Below are 14,335 nucleotides of genomic sequence, written 5' to 3'. Positions count from 1 at the left end.
TACACAATTTATTTAAAGGTCTCAATTTTCAGAATTTTCCTATAAACTTATTTGATCTCAAATCTTACCCAATAATTTTCTAATGGATTTGGCTACAATTTAAACCCTAGCCCTGTGTTCTCTTCAGATCTATGCATATAAGGTGTTTTCTTAAATATATTTTAACTACCCATTTTGAGAATGCATACAATTAAAATAGGAAAATCCTCAGAAAACATATGGAAGACACGAAGAAGATAGAAAGTGCAAGATACGAAAATAGCATAAGAAAAATCACAAGAATCTACCCGGATTCTGATGCTAATTCGCTCTTCCTCAGAAAACCTGCAGAGCAAGCTCCTGCTTTTTTCAAAGTTCTCGAGTCCTCCAATGCTCCAAAACGCTCTCCAAACGCTATGTCTAAGCTTCTAGGAATGCCTGAATATAAAGAGCTCTTAGGAAACACCTAGAATGTCTCTAGAAACAACTAGAAAGTGTCACCAACTAAGCATGAGCTTTTTCCAACCTTCTAGATGAGTCATAAGGTTGTAGAAACCATGTGCTTAATTGGTGCACTAACCCCCATGTTGCAGACATATGAGAAATAAAAAGGTGTGCTAACTCCTAGGCAAGCTTATAACTCCTTATTTAATTTTTTAATAACTTTCATTTTAAGTTTTATAACTTTTATTATTATTATTTATTTATTACTTTATTATTATTTTATAATTATTATTAATTTTTTAATTTTTAATTTTCTTTTATTTAATTCTTTTTCCTCAATTAATTCTTATTTAATTAATTATAATCAAAATATCAAAGATCATGATATTATATTAATTTTCTCCAAATAATTAATTTATTAATTAAATCTATTTATTAAGACTTAATTAATAGAAAATTCACCATAGACCTCCAAGATAAAATATGATAACCCATCATAGAACAATTCACACAAAATCAGTCTAAAGGGTTAAAAATCAAGAAATATGTCATTCGACACATTCGGTGGGTAAAATATCCAGATACTTGTCCTACCTCACTAGGACAAATGGTTTGAGGGTTTGGGATTTGGACTTGAGAATTTATCTCCCTTCTCTTATCATTGAGATAGTGTAATAGGGTACGCTCATCCTGGCAATTTAGGGAAGTCGATACTCGGTACCTGCAACCTGCATAAAAACCATGCATGTACATACAATATATATATATATAATGCTAAGTTAAACAAGCAATGATAGAAAGTGGTGAATCATGTAGATCCCGACTAGCAGGTGACTACGACTCCCTTCCTTAACCACATCAGAAACACCATACAATAAGAACAAACATGCACACCATACACATGCAAGTATGGGGTAAGTATCCATAATTAAACACATGAGATAATAAACCATCTAACTAATCATCATCAATAACTAAAAGCAATGTAATAATCATAATGCATACATGAAATGTAAAGTCTAAATGATCTCATCATATATCCACTAAATCCATAACATAATGTCTGATAGTCTCAAAATAATACTACTAATCCATCAACATAAAACTAGTCTAACATAGTCTGATAATGATAACAACAATATGTCTAAGATGTGAATGACGACGGGCACTACAACATACTTCAACATATCAAAATCAATAGGGCAGGGCATGTGGAGAACTCATATCATATCAAAGCCACAATTTAGATCAAATTCATCAATTGCTTCTATAGTGGCTCACATGTCTCACACAATTTAGGATAGTTTGAGGCCCTTCCAAATTCAATTGATGAACACCATTGCTCATCTCACTCCTCTATTTACAATTTTCCAAAGGTTGGAAAGAAAAATAAGGGGCAAAATAAAAAATTGTCTCCATGCCAATTCTGCACTGACCTTGATTCTATCCAAACTTGACCCTATTTCTTATTGATTTAACAATTTCACAAATATTTCAAGGGTTTGCTAGGTTTTTGCAATGACTTTTTTTTTCTTTTATCTCTCTTTTTTTCCCCATTGTTTAGGGGTTTTAACATCATTTTAGTGAGCATTGAACACAAAAAAATATTGAAAAATGGGTCAATCTTTTCAAAAATGGATTTATTTGGGTGAAAATATTAGTTGGCTCTAGAATTAGTGATTAATAGGGTATAACTACAATTTTTTACAGATTATTGCCTCTTTGGTTTATATGTTAGGTGGGAAAAAGCATAGATCTGTGTCACCATTTAGGATACCAAAACCTGTTTTGGTCAAATCTTATTTCTCTATCAAAACTCAAATTTTTTCAAAAACTAAAGATACCCTTTTATAGATATCAGATTCAATATCATCAATATATAAAAATTTTAGTGTTTTGATTAGTTATAATATGTTATAATTTCAAAATATTATAAGTCAATATTTCAACATTTCAGAAGATGCTCCCTCAAAAAAGGAAAAAATAGTAAATCATATCAAAAAAATAAAAGAATTATGTTTATCTCTAGAGGAGAGAGTCCTCTTCATGAATATGTAATTTTTTCTCAAGAAGGTGTAGATTTGATAGGGAAATTTTAATGGAAGGAAAAATCTGTTGGATTCTGATAAGGTTGAGCATGAGTACTTATAACAAAGAAAATATACATTAGAAAATAATTATTTCTGACGGGAACTACACCCTATATTTTTTACAATTAAAAAAGGGACTTCAAAAGAAAAAGAATAAAGAATAAATTCTTACTCAAAAAAATTATAAAAATTATAGGCATAAAATTCATCCAATTCTACACGTTTCATCAGTTTACATCATTTTTAAATTCTAAACACAAATATCATTTTTTGGTCATTAATGTTGAACTGTCACATTCTGATATTCCTTTTCTTTATAAAAGGTGACACAGGTTTATGCTTTTACCCAAGACTCATCATTTGTATTCAGGTACATATCTAAGCCCTTTGTGTACAAAGAAGAAAGGCTAGACTCAGGTTAGAACTCCAAGGATTTTTATTCTCACATATCATATTAGAGCTTATTGAAGCTTATTGAAGAGCTTGCCTCTATCTCTCTTTTAAGGGAACAAAAAAATAGTTCTAGACAAAATAGAAAGTAAATGCCAAATGTTCATACCCACAAATATTGTCCCAAAGTAAGGATGTCATCTCTTACAACAAGCAATTTGTGCATAGTTTCTTTTATCTCCTTATCTGACTCTCCAAGACCTAGCATTATTGAATACTTGGTGACCATTCCTTTCTTTGAAGCCTTGGCATGCTTCAATACAAGAAAACTTTCACCATATCTGTGTAATGACCAAGTCATAAAAATTGATTCCAAAGAACTCTAAAGTAATAAAGTAGAATAGAGAATACACATTCAAAAATGTACATGACTATAAACAAAAGGTAAATTGTGAGAAATTGTAAATACAAGAAGGAATGTTGAGATCCTACTATTGACCATGTATAAAAATGCAAATTGCAAAAGAAAGTTTTTAAGCACACAATATTTCTACTAAAGTAGCAAGACGTTGAGCATATTTCCATGATCTTGACACAAATTGCAAGGTATTTTGTAGTTTTAAGTTTTATTGGATTGCATCTTGAGTAGCCTCAGTTTATAGTTTTACAATAAGCAAGTTAAATATTTAACAACAAAGAGATATATGTACCATTCTCAAGTTTAATCAAATGAAAGAACCTACTAAAAAGAAAACAACATAAAATCATATCTTTGAATGATATGATAAAATCTATGGTTTTGCCATTCTTGTAGTCATCTACAGAGTTTACTTGTAGAAATGAATCCTCACTATTATTGTACAAAAAGTTTGGATGCTTTAATCAAGTCTAGGAAAACCAGTTAGGAAATGAGATAATTTTATGGAAAGTTATGTACTTGTAAGGATCTTTGATTTGTCAATGTCAACATGTTCATGTTAGATACTTTTGTTCTGTGAGCACTAATGTGCACCAATATACAATCTAAACCTTGGGAGGAGTTGATAAAAGTAGAAGCATCAATTTAAACATAGAAGCAACAATCCATAGACTCTTTTTAATTTGGTCAAGTATGAAAAAGGTAAATAGAAGTGAGAGCATTATAGGGTAAAAGCACAAACCTGTGTCAGCCTTTTACAAAGGAAAAGGCTAACAAAAGTATAATTGTTCACCATCAATGACATAAAATTAGTATTATTATTTAGAATTTGAAAATGAAGTAAACTAATGAAATGTGTATAAATATATGAAGTTTAGGATTATAATTTTTCAAAATAATTCTATTCCAACCAAAAGAAAACTTATAGATTCTAAAATAGGACTTTCTCCTCTAGAACATCATATAATTTTTATTTTTTATTGATTTGATTTAGTATTTTTTCTTTCTCAAAATTGACATCTTCCCTAATATTAAAATATGTACTTGTAGAAGTTTTTAATTAAAAAATACTATATCTAATTAAAGCACTATGAACTCTATATGTGAATATTCTTGACTTTGAGCTCTATAAAATGGAGTTTATATATTATTAAAAAAAATCATAAAAAATAGTAAGAGTAATTCAAACATTAGTTTTTTGAAATAATTGTTTTTGTTTAGTAATTGGTTACTAACTAGTATAAAACATGCATTTAATAGACCTTTCTAATTAAAAAAGTGTGATACCATATATAACTTAGCTAGAATAAATTTATCAAGATCATATGTTTGAACAAAATTAAGTTTTAGATAGAAATACTCAAATTCAGTGTAAGGTGACTCAACTTTGTAATTTTAACCTATACATTAATTCAAGTCAGCTATTTTGTGCTAGCACTATTACTAGTTTGCTAGAGACTTTTTGATATCTTTCTTCTTCTTGATAAAGAAAAGGCCTTATTTTACAAGATAATGGATTGAAACTTTTAAATCATTGAAAGGCACTAGTGCAGATCAAAATAAAATTTGAAACCGGGGAGAGGAGGATTGGATAGAAGCTAAAGCATCCATCCAATCCCATAGTCAGTCATGTACAAAGTATATAATTTGGAAAAGTACAAAAAATGTAAATGGAAGTGGGAGAATTACATACCAATTGAAGTCACCCATCTTGTGTAAGCATCATTGCTAATTTGTTAGATATTTTTCAACATGATTCTTCTGCATGCCCTCTTTCCCTTCCATTCCAAGATGTTTTTTGAAATTTTCTTCTTAATTAATCTAGGATTTGAACTTCCTTGAGAACTATATTTTAGGCCTTCACTCTTCATATCTTTATCATCCAGTGGGAACCCATTCCCTAATAAATGAATGAGAAAAAGTCAAATCAATGATAATATAAAAAACATTCAAAATAAACATATGTAAGTGTTGCTAAAGTCACCATTTGTTATGACATTCTATTTCAAAATGAAATTTCTTTCCTTATTCAATGAATGGAAAACACACTCTTTATGAATTTTTTAGTGGATGCAGCAGGACACATGATTACTGCTTTTGAGTGAACCTTAGAAATAAGGGTTGGATTCTTTGTACATGCCATTTTGGTATCCCAAATTTGTATAGATCCATCCGATGATGATGATGCAACAAGATAAAGAGTTTTATCTGATTCAGTACTAGTTTTTGCTCCAAGTGGAGAAAGGCCTTTGATACAACTCCTATGTGTATTCTCTATAGAAAATACAATCTTTCTAGAGGCTAAATCCCATCCCCAAGTAGTAGAATCCACTCCACTAGTTAGTATAAATTTGTTCTATCCTAAAAAGAGTTAAGCATGTAAGGTTTTGAGTTGAAATCCTCCATGGTTGTAAAACTATTATAATAGAGTTTGTCTCTAGTGGATCCAGAATAAGGATATCAAACATTTCAAATAAAAGAATGAGTCAAACTACGAGAAAAAGAACATACCACAAATGGGAAACACAATTTTCTCTCTTTCTATGCTGTAGAGAATGAAGCAACCTTTCATCTTTAGCATTGTGAACAAATACCACATCTTTGATAGCTACAAAATAAATATCTCTAACCTTTGAATTAAACTCAATAACACTGGCCTCTTTTGGTAAAAGTACATCTTGTATTAATTACAATAAACATTCTCAAATGGAAATCCCTGCCAACAAAGAGAGTAAGATTCCCAGAAGGGTGTGGTCAGATCATTAACACCCTTCTTGTGAGTCTTTATGGTTTTTAATTGGAGCCAAAAATATGAATCCCCAACTAAAATTGTGCCATCCAAGGATCCACTTAAAAAATTCTCATAATAAGAACTATGTCTACAATTATTTTCATAACATTAATCTCCATAAAAATAGAGGTTAGTTACTATAGTATTGTGTTGTAAGAGAGAACCCAGTTCAAGGTAGTGAGCCATGCCAAATATTTTGATTCTCATCAATATCACCTGTTACCAACATAGAACTTTCCATGGCTAGGGCTTTGAAAGAACCCATGTGTGAAGGATAGGCAAAAATGGGGTCAAGGGTATGACCCATGTTTTCTTGTTCTTGCTCCTCATTGTTATTTAGTTTTCTCCTTTAAAAAAAAATTGTTTTCCTCATCTAGAATCCATCCTAGTATAATTATTTCATAAGATCCTGCTATCATATTCATCTTGAGAACACAAAATTTTGGCTACAAAGAGAAAATGACTTTTACCATAACCATGTAAAGCCTTTGCTTGATCTAGGTCACCTAATTCAGTACATGCCAGCATAGTATTCAACATTACGACTCGATTAGGAGGCATGACAACCGATTTCATTCGATGAAAAAAATTCAAAGCCTTACTATTGTATCCATTCTAAACATACCCTGCAATCATTGTAGTCCATGAGATAACATTTCTCTAAACCATTTTGTCAAACACTTGGTATGTTGTGTGGATTTTATGGCATTTTGCATAAATGCATATTAGAGCATTACCAATATTAACATTTGGTTTGATTTTTATAGTTCATCATCCATGAGAAAATAACTATAGAGGAAAGAGAAAAATGAATATGGCTTGCATACCTTATGCACATTTTCCAATGCCTATCATGAATGGATTCGACAATAGTTTGCACAAGAGTCTTTACCAAATGCTTTTGAGGGGTAGGTTTGGTTCTAAGTGTGTAGTTTTGAGACACAAGGCCCGTTGTTCCCTCTCACTATTCCTTGACACCCATTAAACATCTTCCTTCCCCTTCTTGTGTTGTTTTCAGCCACACATTGTAACATTTCTGTGCATGGAGATGGGCATCAGTGACATTCTTTCTTTTGCACTATGACATGAGCTCTTACAGCAAATGCCCCTGCTATTTCCATTCCCATTGGCATCCTTTACATCATATCCATACCATGGAGAAATAAAAAAGGTACCGCTTATTTAGTAGGTACAATATTTCTAGAGACAATAAAATGATCGAGGCATATTTTAAAGTAGAATTTAAATATTTTCTTCCCCAATCATATTATATAGCAGAGCTTTTCTAATTCCCCAATGAATGATTGAATGAAAGATTTTCATAATCCATTTCTAGATAGTTTAAAATCTCTTCTAAAATTTTCATCTTCAACTAAAATTTTCACATACATATATGTAATAAAGTTTAATTTGCATTCAAAGAATAATGTATAAAATATGTAAATTATTAATTATAGATTATAATATAAGTATATTTCATGTTAATATTATAAAATATAAATTATAATAAAATAATGTTATATTATTTTTAAATTAAATTAATAAAAAAAATTGTAACTTTCCTTTAACATTCATATTATCTTATTATAATTAACATTAATTAGATGTTTATTGTAATATTTAATTAATAATTCTATTAAATGACCACAATATAATTTAAAAAGAATTTTTTACCTCACAAATATGATCTTAGTGTAAAAGAAATGTCATTTTGTATGCATTCATTTTCTGAATATAAATATAAATAATGTTTGAAAATTATGGCTTAATTAGTGCCTTTTAAGTATTGGGGTATTTTATTCCATTTCTTTTGTAGTATATATCATGAAAAATGCAAGGATTGACCTAGTCTTTGTCTTTACAAATATAAATCTTGGGAAAACTATTAAATTTTGTCTATATCTTATTATAAAGATCTTATTTTGGCACAACCAAAGACAATGCAACCTGTTTTATACAAATTGTCCATATTTTATAATCTTAGAAAGAAAAATCTTAGGAAGAAAATAATTATGATCCATTATTAATAAGATGTGATGTAATGAGAGAAAGGATCCATTACTAATAGGATGTGATGTTATGGGAGAATGAGTGAGAAAGGAAATTTAAAAAGCTAATAAAATATCATTCCATTATATTTTGATAGATTTTATATCCTAATATAAAGCTCCTATTTTGGAAAAATCAAGGAGAAAGCCAAAAATAGTTTTGACACAAATTGTGCATATAGAAAGAAAAATCTCATGGAGAAAATAATCAAGCACCATGTCAAATGCACTCATGTTGCTTTAAAGTACATTTTAAATTAATATTGATACAAAGTATTTAATGATAGAAATGGATAATTTTTTTGTGCTAAGATCAAATATCCTATTATACCTAAACAACTCTCACCTAAATATTTTTAATGTATAAATAAAAATATTTAAAGAGTTTATAGATAGATTTTGAGGAGTTTGAGTGTAGATTGGGGTGATTTTTAGTTCATTTCTAGTTAAATATGAGTTGAGATGACATTTGAGGAAGTTAACTAATAATGATGCATTGATGGGAAAAAAAATCCTTTGATGGGCAATAAATAATGTATTAGTATGATAAAAAATTCATGGATCATTTCTTTAGTCATTTATTTGTGTGACTAATTTTTTATTCATTTGTTTGATCATTTATTTAGTCATGTACCTTTGTATAACCTCGTGATTTTACCTGATAACCAAATTAGTCACTTATTTAGTCATTTATAAATTACTAAAAAATACTAGAATTTGAACACTTTTATTCACATGACTAGAAGTTCTAGTCTTGTGACTAAAAGTTTTAGTCACATAGTCATTTATCTGCCAAGATTCTACTAGTGTCTGCCTCAGTTGTACTCTGAGAAATACAATCCTATTTCTTGCTCAATGAAGAAACCAATCTTACTCCAAGAAAGAATGCTCCACCATTGGTGCTTTTTCTATCATCCATACTGCATGCCCAATCTGCATCAGTATTTATGCACAAAGTAAAGTCAATTGATCTATCATACCAAATTCCATAATCAGATGTACCTTTCAAATATCTAGATATCCTCTTGACTACTACATAATGATACTCTTTAGGATTAGCTTGAAATCTTGCAACAATCCCAATTGCATTTTCTATATCTAGTTTGGTGTGAGTCAGATATTGTAATCTTCCAATCATAGATCTATACTTCTTCTACTCAATTGTAGGTGTTTCATCTTTACTAGATAACTTGTGACCAATTATCATGGGTATACCAACAAGTTTGGAACTTTCTAAACCAAATGTTTTCAACAAGTCTTTCAAATACTTGGTCTATGAAATAAATATCCCATCTCTGCTTTGTGCAATCTGCAACCCTAGGAAAAAATTCATTTCTCCTATCATGCTCATTTTAAATTCATTTTTCATCTCTTTAGCAAACTTATCACTTATCTATCATTTCCTCTAAATATTATGTCATCCACAAATATTACAATGATAAATAAACCATAATCAAATTTTCTCAAATACAAATTACCATATGTTGTACCTTTAATAATCCAAGCTTAGGCATATACTTGTCCAACCTTGCGTACCAAGTTCTAGGTGCTTGCTTCATACCATACAATACTTTCTTCAATCTACATACAAATTCTTCTTCTTCTATTAGAGGGAATCCATCAAGTTGCTTAATGTAGACTTCTTCAAGTTTTCCATTTAGAAAAGCTAACTTGACATCCATATGATAAACCTTGAAATTCTTGCTTGCTCCATAATCCAAGAAAATCCTTACTACTTCCATTCTTGCCACAGGTGCATATGTCTCTTCATAATCTATGCCTTCTTTTTGTGAATAACCTTTACAAACAAGTCTAGCCTTGTTTCTCATAACTTCTCCTTGCCTGTTCGTCTTATTCCTGAAAACCCATTTAGTTCCTATCACATTCTTATCTTTTGGTGTAGGAACCAATTCCAATGTATCATTATTTATTATTTGATCCAATTCTACCTTCATTGCTTGCATCCAATGATCATCCTTACATGCCTCATTTGTGCTTTTAGGTTCTACTTGAAAAACTAGACATAATTCCTCGTTCACTCTATTCCTTATCATCACACCCTTATTCTTGCTTCTAATTATATGCTCTAGAGGGTGATTCTTTATCATGTTTCTACTGGAAGTAGGAGTTGACATCTTAACTCTTATCTCTTCTCTAGGCTTAGATTTCTATTTTTCTCTATACTCAATAGATACATCATTTTGTAAGTTATTATTAGTCTCAAAAATAACTTCATCATTCTATCTAATAATTCCAAATTTATCATCTTCTTCATTAGAATTATAATCTACAATCTTCTCTTTAGTACCAAACTTTTCATCAATCCTTACATTTGCATACTCAACTATTGTATTAGTTCTATAGTTGAAACATCTATATGCTTTACTTTTCAATGAGTAACCAAGAAACATACCTTTATCACTTCTAGGATCAAACTTACCAATATCATCATCTCTCTTTATGTAACACTTACTTCCAAATATTCTAAAATACTTGACTAATTGTAAATTACCAAACTATAACTCATAGGGTGCCTTGCTCATACCTTTTCTAATTTGTACTCTGTTCAGAGTATATACTATAGTGTTAACTACTTCTCTAAAAAATTTCTTTGAGACATCATTCTTGAATAACATCACTCTTATTGCTTTTGCTACTGACTTATTCATTCTTTTAGCAATCTCATTCTATTCAGGTGTTCTAGGTGAAGATATCTATCTTTTGATTCCATTCTCTTCATAGAACATGTTGAACTCTCTAGAGGTGAACTCTCCTCCTCTGTTTCATCTCAAACATTTAATCTTGACAAAAAATTCATTTTCAATTGTATTCTTTAATATCTTAAGTTTCTCAAAAATTTCAGACTTATCTTTAAGAAATGCTACCCACATCATCCTAGTGAAATTGTTAACAAAAATCATAAAGTACCGTTCACCATAGAATCCTCTGGTTTTTGCAGGACCACTCAAATATGTGTGAACAATATCCATTTTCTCTCTAGTAGAGAACTTCTTGCTAGGAAAAGACACTTTCTTCTACTTAACCAAAATACATTCCTTGTAGATAACATTAGTAGGCTTAATAATCTTAGGAAGATCTCTCACTGCATATGTACTGCTAAGTTTCACAATACTGTCAAAGTTTATATGATAGAACCTTCTATGTAATAACCAACTGTTGTCAACCTTTGTAACCAAACATGTTATTTTAGTAGGATTCAACTAAAATAAATTACCTCTATATGTGGTTCTAGTACCAATCAACTTACCATCTTTGTCTTTGATAATGCAAGTCTTCTCTATGAACTGCAATAAATATCCCTTATCTACCAACTATCCAACACTTAAAAAATTATCTTTCAAACCATTAACAAAGTAAACATCATCAGTGTTAGTTTTACCATCAAGAGTAATAGATCTAACCCCTATAATATGATAGGACACATTGTTACCAACTCTAACAATACCTCCATCATGATTTCTAAACTTAACAAATTTGTACATATCACCAGCCATGTGATGTGAACATCCATTATCAATTATCTAATTTGATTTCTTCTCAACTTGGGTAACTAGAGCTCTCTCCTCTCTAATTTCTCTATCAAGATCATCTTCCTTGATAGCCACAAATCCTAATTCATCATCACTTTCACTCTAATCTCTTTCATCAAATTCTTCATCATCATTAGCATACAAACAATTTCTATCCTTATCTCTTCAAGGCTTAAATTTTTCTCTCTTTTAGGACATTTAGATGCATAATCACCATATTCATCACAAGTCCAACATTTAAATATTCTCTTACCATGTTTCTCTCTTCTTACCAAAATGGCTATTCCTTCTTCAATCTTTTTATCTTCTTCAGATCTGCTACTACTGGCAAAGTCTCCTTTTATGCTTGCACTTCTTGACAGATTAGATAAAAATTTCAGAGCACTGAAAGTTGTCTCAACTCTGGCTAATCCTTCAAACTATCTCAATTTTTCTTCTACAGACTATAATCTTCCAAGCAATGTTTCCTTTGTGAAATCTTGGGTGCATGGCATTATTAGCTAAATCATCTGAGTTGGTTTATTGAATGGTGGTGTTAAACTTTTCAAGATCTTCCATCTAACCTCATCATCTTCTTTAGTTCCACCAAGAGACTTGATTCCTGCAACAATTTTTGATATTCTACCATCATAATTTCTTATAGATTCATCTTCCATCATCTTATCATCTTGAAATGCACAAATCTAATTTTGTAATCTCATTCTTTTGCATGATCATCACCTTCAAAAGTAACTTCTATTGCTTTCCAAATTTCATGAGAAGTTTGAAATTTATTTACCTGATTGTATTCAAACTCTAGAAGAGCTGATACTAGGGCTTCTCTAGCTCTCATGTTATACATGAATAGATCTCTTTCTTCCTTACTACATTCCTCTAACTTTGATTCTTCAACAACTGCCTTCTTAGATTTCATCAAAAGCCAATATCTTGAACCCGTACATAGTAGATGAGTCTTCATCTTTTCCTTCCAACTATTGTAGTTGGCCCCATTGAATCTTGGACTATCCTTCCTGGGCATATTTTCCATCAATCTCTCAAAGATATTAAGCATTATCTTCAAGGACCTAAAGCTCTGATTCCAATTGTTAGAATATATATGCTATTGATATAATTGGGAGTGGGGGGGGGGGGGGGGGGGGGGGGGGGTGGGGGGGCGGGTTTGAATCAATTATCTAACTATTTTCACAATCATTAACCTTAAACAAACTCAACCATGTAAGTAATATAAACTGAAACCACAACAAGATACTCATAAACAATTAACACTAGATATGTTAGCTAGGGAAACCCTTGATCAGAGGGAAAATCCTAGTGGGGATGGTACCCACAAGATGATATACTAATATAAATATTCCTTGTTAGAGGATAGACCCTATTAGGAGTCTATTACAACATTCAGTACATATGAGTCCCTATTAGGAGACTTTGAATCCCTATTAGGAGATCCAACCTTGTAAGGAGTTGTGAAAGACAACTGGACCCACTGCCCAAATAGCTTCAAGGGAAAGACTACTGAACCCACTATCCAAATGATCTATGTATTATTCCTTGCAAAATAATAGAACTAAAATGTACTTCCTTCCTCCTTCTCTATCCTAACAACTAGACTTTTGCTCCTTCAGATCTTGGAACCAGATCTTGAACTGCGTATCCAATAATCCATTAGATCTCTTACATGCATTCAGTAAGCATTCTGCTTCTTCTCACACTACACACTAATACTTCACATTCCACTTGATCTTCCTCTTCAAGATACTTTAAAAATAATGAAAACAGCTTTCCTTTATACCCTATTTTCATAATAATTCCTTGAGTCGGCCTTGAGGCTTTTCTAATTAATTAAAATAAGATAATTAGTTAATTGCAATAGCACTGTCAGCTCACAGTCTATACCAACTTCACATGTGTGAAACCACATCTTGTGCACATGTTGGCATCATCAGATGACTATCCTCTATCACTATGTAACTGCACATCTCTCCATTACATCTCAGATGAAAGATAACGATAGATCATCATAACTATATTTTCCAATGCTCTGTTTCTACATTGTTTCTAGTAAATCAAGTGTAACTTCCATACACCATTGGCTTAGACTTAGTCCTCTTAACCATGTCATCACAATAACCTTAAGAACATGTCCTCTACTGCACATCATCTAAAACTTCCTCACCTTCTGCGCATCACAAGATTACTGACTTCTATTCTTCGTGTCTTTACAAAATTACTACTATGTTGACATCAATGTCAAATACAATCATGAATGCAACATATCAATACTCTCCAATGCATAAGATACTCCCCCAATGTAGTATCATCAACATTCATGCTAACATTATTTGGAAAGTCAACTTGAAAGAGCAATCAAACACAAGCAACAATTGGTACTCACTGCACAAAATACTATCCAAAACAATACAAATGATACAACAACCATATATAAAGATACTGCAAGAACATATAATACTAATTGGACGATAAAACTAAGAAATTTTTCTTCTAGACCTTATAATTTATAGCTCTATTTTGATGCAAGAAAATTGCATTATGAACATTGTCACCATGTCTCGTCCAAGACTAAGGAAGCTCTGGTGCGAGTAAACAATCTCGTACAAGATTTCTCA

General features: G+C 31.0%; 1 pseudogene; it reads right to left on the bottom strand.

Moving 5' to 3' along the window:
• Nucleotides 1-5,049: 5,049 nt before the first annotated feature.
• LOC149538825 (uncharacterized) lies at nt 5,050-6,537 on the bottom strand (annotated as a pseudogene).
• Nucleotides 6,538-14,335: the final 7,798 nt, after the last annotated feature.

The sequence above is a fragment of the Cupressus sempervirens genome, chromosome 9 (assembly GCF_028749045.1).
Source record: "Cupressus sempervirens isolate cs-2001-9-10 chromosome 9, ASM2874904v1, whole genome shotgun sequence".
NCBI lineage: Eukaryota > Viridiplantae > Streptophyta > Pinopsida > Cupressales > Cupressaceae > Cupressus > Cupressus sempervirens.
Note: the sequence above shows the minus strand (reverse complement) of the source record. Positions and strands in the feature narration are given on the sequence as shown.